Here is an 8,700-nt window from a genome sequence, read left to right on the forward strand (position 1 = left end):
AGCCTTGTCACCTTGGAAACAAGTTAACGTCTACGGATCTCAGTTTTCTTCTTTGTAAAATAGAGAAGATATCCCCTCCCTCACAGGCTATTGGGAGGAATAAATGAGATAAAACACATCAAGCACTTAGCACATTGATTTTTTACATGCGTACTGTAACACGAGAAGGCAGTAACTGATAGGGAGCACTTCTCTAAATTAAAAGTCCTCTGAAATTGTAAAGCAGCAGCATTGGTTCTCTATTAACGATGTGGCAAAAGAAATTAAGTTAAGAATGTTTTTAAAAGAGAACACATAATACAGATGGATTTGGTTCTTAAAAGTACGAAGCTAACTCATTTCTCGTCACCAATATTCTTAATCTGTGTTCTCCCCGGGATTCTGACAACAGGCTACATCAGACCTGTATTCAACTCTTGCAGCATTATTGCAGAAAGAAATGACTTTTCTGTTGGGGATAATAATAGTAATAAAATAATATTATTTTAGATTTGTGGTTCAGCATTTCCTTTACAAGCAGGGATTGCTCCTAATGGGAAAATAAAGGTTACTAAAGGGTTAACTGACTTAGTAAAGGTCAACAACATGGCACAATCATTCCACTCACAGAGCAGGCAGGAAAGCCTGTTTCTGACATATTTATAACTATGGTTAAGATGTGCGTTTAATGTTCTTTTTTATTCAAAGGTCTCTGACCATTTAAACCTTTCCTCTCTTTAACTTAGATGTGCTTTGCTAGCCATTAATGTCCTTTAAGTACCTGCTTTATGCTCACTCTAAGATAGGGCCCTACCAATTTTGAAAGAAATCTACCTTGACAAAATTCCAAAATAATGACACCATTTTTTAAAAAAACGAAACAAACATGTTTGAGTTACATAAAACTTTCCTTTAGATTTGAAATGTCAAAGAATTAACTTGCTTGCATATTGTAATAAGATAATGCTTAGACTTTGTGATGCTAAGAATAAGAAATACTTTTGCATATAGGTTTAAAATGTGCTTGAATATGTCTGCTCTTAACCTTGGAACCTGATCCAAGATGAGGTTCAGAAATAAGAACTAAAAACCTCAAGTCTAGGGTTTATTGCCAAATCCGTAGAGAGTTGTCTATCTCCTTTCTAACTTTGATGCTTCTAGATAAAATGGCAAAATATTTCTTTGCTGCTTGATTGCATGTTAGTAAATAAAAGTGATATTTGTAAGTATTTTAGGGGTTAAATTATATAAATATTTTTATTAGTAAGAAGTGCGGGTCCCAGATGTAGATATGCACGAATGGACACAAGTCAATACACGTGCACAAAAAGAGATAGAATTACGTGTGGTGTGCGTCTAGATTTTCTCAGCAGACCCCGCCATATGTTTCTTGTCTAGGGGGCTGCCCAGTGAACTCATGCATGTGGATAACAGTTCTAGCAGGCAAAAAGCCATATAAACAATGAGCATAACTCATAATGAAACAAAGAAGCATGCTAATAGCAAATTGTATCCTTATAAACCACTACTCAACCAAACTTTTTAATGAGTACTTTTGATAAATGAATAAATGATGTGTTAATATAATCATCCCGTTGAAAAATAATCAAATGTTTGATGGTGAAGGACCACATAGCATTTTGCCCTGTAAGAGGTGATAGTCACTTCCCCTCCTTGACTTTTGCCTGTATTGTAACCTCTCTGGAGTCGGCCAAGACAGTACCAAGCACAATGCCTGAGAAGCAGTGGTTAAGTTCTACGAAATATCTTATTTTGCCATTGCAATAGGAAAGAACTGCTTCTGGTTTCAAAACAATGAAAAAATATTAAACCCTTTAAAATTCAGGATTTGAATTCTTTGTCATTTTCTGTAATAACTAAAATGTGTACTTTCTGCGGAGGGTGGGGGAGGGAGGGGTAGTGTAACAAAGCTATAGAGTTTCATTCATGCAGGAACATTTTTATATGTTAAAAGTAAGCCTTATGCTTCACCTGATGTTTTCTCCTGAGAAAATACAGTCGCCCTGCTTAATTCAATGAGGAAAATATTTAATAATTGATGAGGATTTGTGGAGTTGAAAATTGTAAACAAGGCAGTATTTCAATACAACAGCTCTAAAATAACTAAATGGACTTCCTCTGTTGTATTTATTTACCCTTTCTATAGCACCTATCATCTTAATACTTAGGCATAAAAGTACCAGGCGTAATGTGAGGATGAAAATATTATGATTCCATCTAATTTTTCTCTCTTGGTAGTTAAAATATAGACAGTGTTCAGCCATACATTTATTTCCCCACGTTACGCTGCTTAGCTTCTGAGACTAAAGAATTCCTTACGTACGACAAATATGCAGTGATTGGTGTGAAAGAAATATGAAGGTGAGACACTGTATTTTAGTTCAAGAATCAGTAATTTGTGTAAATACAAATAATCTATGAATGTGTAGATATAGTAGCAATAGCCACTGGCCGTCAATTCAATTTTCTTTGCCTTGGTTTCATGCTCATTTTCAAAGACACTCTCTCTCTCTCTCTTCTCATGAACTTCACAACAACCAGTTGAGTTCCTGAGACCCATTCCCCTGCTGGGTCTGCCGAGGTTATTCAGCCCTTTCACGCTAATGAGATACATGGAAATGATTTATAGCATAACAATTAATAACAGATTGTAAAAAATCCTTTTAAGTGTTGGTTTGAAGATAAAATGATCTTAAAGCATCAGATGCCTCAGAATCCTCGTCTTTGGTATGAGAAGCGTATTCCTTTCCAATATTTAGTGGGTGCATACTCCATGCCAGGGCTGCGGCAGCGAACACAAGAGAAAACTCCTGTGCCCTTTGGAGCTCCCACTCTAGTGGAGGGAGGCTGCAGAGGGAGAGACAGAAGTAGGCAACAACAATAAAGCAAAATATACAATATTAGGTGGTGGTAAGTGCTGTACAGAGAAAGTTGAAGCAGAAGGAGGATCAAGAGTACTGTGGGGCTTGTAGCTTGTAGCAGTTTGGCAAGGCCCACCCTGAGGAGGTAGAAACAATAGTTCAAAGGATTCTTGTGGAAAAAAAAAAAAAAGGAAACTGTCTGCAGTGTGATTTGAGCAGTGTGTAGCCCACAGTAAAGGGTTAATAAATGCCAGTTGGAACCAGAGGTAGTGATGTTGAGTATTGTTTTGAGGAAGGCTTTTGTTTGCTGTGTTCCTTCGTTTGCCATGGCCATTTGTATCTGAAATTAAGAATGGAAGTGTTATTTGGATATCGCCTTAAAGCTTCAAAAAGCTAATTTGTAAACTAGCTAAAAACACAGAACTGAAAGATCTAAGTCTTCCTGGGTAAGTTATGCACAGTTTGTCCCTGTCTTAAAGAGAGAGAGAGAGAGAGAGGAAAAGGAGGAGGAAGGGAGGAAGGAAAGAAGGAAAGTTCTTTAGTTAAGAGTCTTTTTTTTAAGAATAAAATTGTTTTAAGTCACACGGTTTAAGTTATTTGAACTTTATATTTATTCTAACTTGCAAGATAGGTCAATTAAAACAGATGTATGTCAAATCTAGGAAGATACTAATCTTTGCTAATTGGGTTGACTAGATTCATTTTATTGAACTAATGTATAAAAATTTTATACATTCCTCCAGATTATTTTCCTTTACAAACAGCCCTATTATTCTAGTAGGTGTATTTTGATAGTAAACAATAAGTTATTTGCATTAAAGCAGCCAAGAAACTAACAAAGCTAATATAAAAGGAAAATGAGTAATTATAGGGTACCCACTATGTGTGGGTGTGGACTAAGCAATTTGGAAGTTGCTTTCATTTTTCTTTCAAAAATTTTTGAGGGAGGGCGCCTGGGAGGCTGGGTTGGTTGAACTTCCAGCTCTTGGTTTCAGCTCAGCTCAGGTCATGATCTCAGGGGTTGGTGGGGAGCCTGCTTGGGATTCTCTCTCTTCCTTTCTCTTGGCCCCTCCCCCACTCATTCTCTCTAAATAAATAAATAAGTAAATAAGTAAATAAATAAATATTAAAAAAATTTTTTTGAGGACTTGGGTGTTGGGTGCTGACTGAAGCCCTGGGGAGACAACTGAAGAGTGGTCAGACACATTCTTGCCAAATCTAGAGCTTACAGCCTTCTAGGTGAAGGTATGTAACGACCTCATTAGTTCTTCACGTCCTTGTAAAAAAGGTGCCCTCCCAGTTGCACAGGGAGGAAAACTGCAAGCAAGAAAATGAGCCAAACCGTCAAGAGTCACTCAAGGGTCAGTGATGAGACCCAGAATCAGTTGAGGACTTCCGGTTCACAGGTGGAAACCCTTACACCGATGACTCAGTAATATTTGAGTGTGAAATACAAACGCAGTTGGTGTTTACCTTTCTAATTATGGCTTGTTTATTCAACTTTTAAAAATTAATGTTCATTTCTCGATGCACATCGATGGAGTAGAAAGATGAGCCATAACCAGACTATGCAACTGGGCGAAGCTAAGCTGGGATTCACGTTTTGCCTTAGGTAAATCACACATGGATTAATCTGAAATAACTACATTATGGTTTGTGCACTTCGATGACTTTTTAAAATCACATTGTGTGGAAAAGTTCATGTAAAGGAACATCGTCAAATCTTTTTTTTTCTAAGTTTATGAATTGATGTGTTTCCAATGATGGTGTCAATAACTCATAAGCTTAATGGCATGTTTTTCTTTTAGCTGTCTGCCACCAAGAAGTCCATAGAGAGCCTCAGCAACATAATGGTTTTCATCTTAGGACTGGAACATTCTAAACAGTTACATAGCAAAAAGGCACACACTGTCAGTTGACTGGCCCAAATTCCATCTGAGGTGCCCTAATCCACGTCTACTTTCCTGTGATTGATTTTCATGAGACCATGTGACCCAATAATGGCCAATGAAATATAAGCACATGGTAATGGTAGGTGAGGCTTCTGGAAAACTTTCTAAAAGGAACAGACTTGGCCTTAACTTTGAGATTTTTTTCCTTCTTCCTGCTGTGGTGAGAAAAAGAAATTATGCCTTAAGAAGGGGAGCAGGAAAACAAAATGAGCTCGGGGAGCAGGAAAACAAAATGAACTTGGAGTCTTGGGGCACCAAAGATCACCTGCACGGCCTCCAACTGTGGCTGCCTCCCTTTGGGCTTTTTGTTTTGTTGAAGGAGGGGTTGGGGAGGAGACAGGGCAAAAAATATATATCTTAAGCAGCCATTAGTTGGGTTTTCTGCTGTTTGCCAATTAAAGTAAAGCAATACTAATCAGTGCTGATCTTCAACTTCCTTTCCTATCTCCTTTCCCTGTATTTTCATTTCTTGTTCTTTTATTCCCAAGTTTCTGACTAGGTTTTAATTTTTTCTCTGTATTCTTTTTTATCAGTTCTCTAATATACCATTTTACTTTCAAATTTGATAGAATGGATTTTCTATTTCCGTGACTTCCAAATTTATCAAAACTGTAAACAAGCTAATATTCCTGAATTCCATCCTTTTAAGACCCTTTTCTTTTTCCTTCTTATCAAGGCTTGAAATATGAGACAGAGCTTCCCATTTTCCTTCCCAGGGTGCACCCCTTTCCCAAAATAACAAGTTGTTGCATTTTAGTTTGAATTTGTAATGTCTTTTGCAGCTGTTGTAACGTTCATTTCCTATTGTAGTCAGACTCATCTCAGCCAAGCTGTGGCAAGAGAAATTGATTCAGCCCCAGACTTCTACCCACTGTTGTCAAGTTCAATTTCTACGAATCAGGGAACTAAAATTCAAGCCATTCTTGTTTTCAATTTAAAGTTTTTTATTTCAGAGTACCACCCAACTAACCAGAACACCACCCAGTTAGCCAGAACGCAGGGAAGATGGTACTCTCATATATTATGGTGTCCTGGTAAGTTGGTAGAATAATTTTGAAAAATAATCTGGTGAAATGTTTCTAGAACAGTAAAAACAAATTCATCATCTTTGCTTTGGTAACACAACATAGAGGACACTTCCGAAAAAAAAAATTTTTTAAAGAAGCTAAGACGTTCACTATAATGTAAGTATGATTGCAAAAATTTGGAGAAAATCCTAATGTGGTGATAAGTTAAATAATAGCAATTCACTACTAGGAAAAATGATTATGAATACTTTGTCAAAATAAAAAATATGTCTAAAAAATTGCAATAAAATAAATCCCAGGTCAGAAAGACATAGTTATTCCTGTAAGAATAGGAGAGGGATATGACTGGGTTGACCAGAATGGGGGGCTTAGAGTATTGGAAATATTCTATAGTTAAGCCAAGAAAAGGCCACAGGAGCATACCTTAACCTACGTATGTTGTATATTACTTTACACACATGACATAGTTCATATTAAAAATAAAATTATCTTTTGAAGAAATTTTTAACCTCCACGTCTTTCCCCACAGTCTTCTTAATGTTTCCTAACAGATATAACTTCATCCAGAGTATTATAATTGTACTTCATATTATAATTATTCATTGCTTTTATCTAAGCTCATCTTCATATACTTATAATACTGAGGCTAGTGTCTTGTATATAGTATGAAATTAAAGTATTCTGTAAACTATGTACACTGTAGATGAATTGAATTATTTCCATGGTGGCGTAATTTTTACTTATAAAAAATAAAAAGGCAAGGATAGCTATAGTTCAAATCTGATATGCCTCGATTTGCTATATTTAAAAAATGCAAACTATCTCTATTTACCACATTATATCTCCAACATTTGCAGTCTAAAAACTTGCAAAGTGCTATTTTTAAAAACAAATTTGCTATGAATTTTCCCTCTGGTTATGAAAAATTAAAATTTTATTTAATACAATTCCACTCAAAGGAGAGTGAAAAGTAGTATAATTGAATAAATATGAGAGGGACAATGCAATTAGGTAAATATGTTCCAAATTTGGTACATTTCTGTATGTAAAAACTTCTAATTTAAGGGAAAATTACTTGAGGAATGTTGCCTGGATCCATGTTCAAAAGGTGTTTGTCAACACATTTCAGAGTTTTGCTTATTATTTTTAATATGTGCACCCAAATGGAAACTCAGGTTTTCAGGTCTATAATGTTTTAATGTAGGTCATTCTAATTCTATTTATTTTTTAATTAGTTCAACAAACATTTCACTAATCACCCACTATGTGCAAAATAGTGTGAGGGGTAAAAGGAAGGCTAAATAAATGGCTAACTTACAGCCCTTTTCTCAGATGGTTACCTGTCTAGGGGAGCCAACAATATTTAATGAAAGCAGAAAAGTGTAAGTACCTAAAGAGTAAGTGAGGGAATTAACATTTGCTGGATGCCTACTTGGGCCAATATATTTCACACTGGCCCAAGTAAGGATCCAGTAAGTGTTAATCCTTCAAAGTATGGGAAATATTATTTACATGGGCAGAAAAAATGGAGAATCAGAAAGGCACTCTTTCCATTACGTTAACAGAAGCTTCAAGAATGGAAAGATAATTTTTTGATGAAGAGGTGGGATATATAAAATGTGTGCAGGGCGTCATGGAATCATTTTGGGAAGATTCCAGAGCAGACAATGGGGGTGGGGGCACTGAGCCAACTAGTAAAGGCAGCCAGGATGGATGGCGCATGGCAAGGTGTTCACCTGGGTAGAAGGTTACAAGTCTGAGATATATGAGAACCGAAGTGGGGCCCTTAAATGTCATGGTGTTGTTTTGACACTAATTTGTGTCACTTTGGGTTTTTAACTATAGATGTGCCATAATTAAGGATTTGCTGGAGGCGAGGTGGAATGGAGCTGAGGGAAGGAGGCCAGAGGTTCAGAAGTGCACGATGGGGAGGCGCGTGGTGGTAGCCCTGAAGGAGACTTGACTGCGGAAAAGAGACAACATCCGAGGGAGTGATGATCAAGCTAGAAGGACCAAAAACCGTATTGACTGCAACAAAACAAAGTTATAAAATGTCATTTTCCTCTAATTGCCAGACGGCTCCTCACACAAATCAAAACATGCTGTTTACCATGTAATCACATAATATCACCAGCTGTTTGCATTCATAGTAAGTCCTCTTACATGCCTTTCTCAGACTTAAACAGGAAAATTCCCCTTTGCTGAACATTATTGCCAAAATAGAACACATGAAGAAAAAAAAGGGCATTGAAACCTAGCAATACATATTCACTTCTGGCCCTAGGACTGTATTTTAAAATATATGAAAGCTTTGGAAATCACTTTTATTTTCACTTTGAATCAGCTCTAATCTTTCAACACAGCTTTTACTTCTGAAAATGGACTCCCATTTCCCCCCATCCCTGCCTGGAATTACATTCGTGTTAAATCATCCATGCAATCTTTGGCATCGCTAATCCTAAGGCTTAAGAACTTTAAATATACATAGATACTGAAGAGAGTCTTTACCTTAGAGAAATCAGGGTGTGGTGCAAGTAATACTCTTAATATTGTAAAAGAGTTTTCTACCACTGACACTAATTTTTCAAAATGTATCACCACTGGTGAAGTGGAAGTAAGATCTGACAAAAAGTTGCAGGTAGGTAACGTTTATTTTGACATTAGCAACTTAAAATCTCTAGTTGCAAGTTGTGCCTTATCACGTACATTGAATGAGATAGATGATCTGCTTTGGGGGGTGCTTGTGTGTGTTCTTCTCTTTTCTAGGATAAGATGTTAGGTAGAATACCACGGTTAAGAAACTCCGAATACCTACCTCCGTCCTCCTCGTTAATTCATTCTTCTTTTAGCATTTGCGAC

The 8,700-nt window shown here is 36.7% G+C and overlaps 1 long non-coding RNA gene across 2 annotated transcripts; it reads left to right on the forward strand.

Annotated features, from left to right (window-relative positions):
- Positions 1 to 4,697: 4,697 nt before the first annotated feature.
- Positions 4,698 to 8,240, forward strand: LOC144612896 (uncharacterized). 2 transcript variants are annotated; one of them, XR_013550032.1, is made up of 3 exons: positions 4,753 to 4,896; positions 5,767 to 5,847; positions 7,687 to 8,240. It is a non-coding gene; the product is annotated as an uncharacterized LOC144612896 (long non-coding RNA). The 2 variants fall into 2 exon arrangements; XR_013550031.1 differs by lacking the exon at positions 5,767 to 5,847 and having other exon boundaries at positions 4,698 to 4,896.
- Positions 8,241 to 8,700: the final 460 nt, after the last annotated feature.

The sequence above is a fragment of the Panthera onca genome, chromosome A1 (genome assembly GCF_046562875.1).
Source record: "Panthera onca isolate mPanOnc1 chromosome A1, mPanOnc1 haplotype 2, whole genome shotgun sequence".
NCBI classification, from domain to species: Eukaryota; Metazoa; Chordata; class Mammalia; order Carnivora; family Felidae; genus Panthera; species Panthera onca.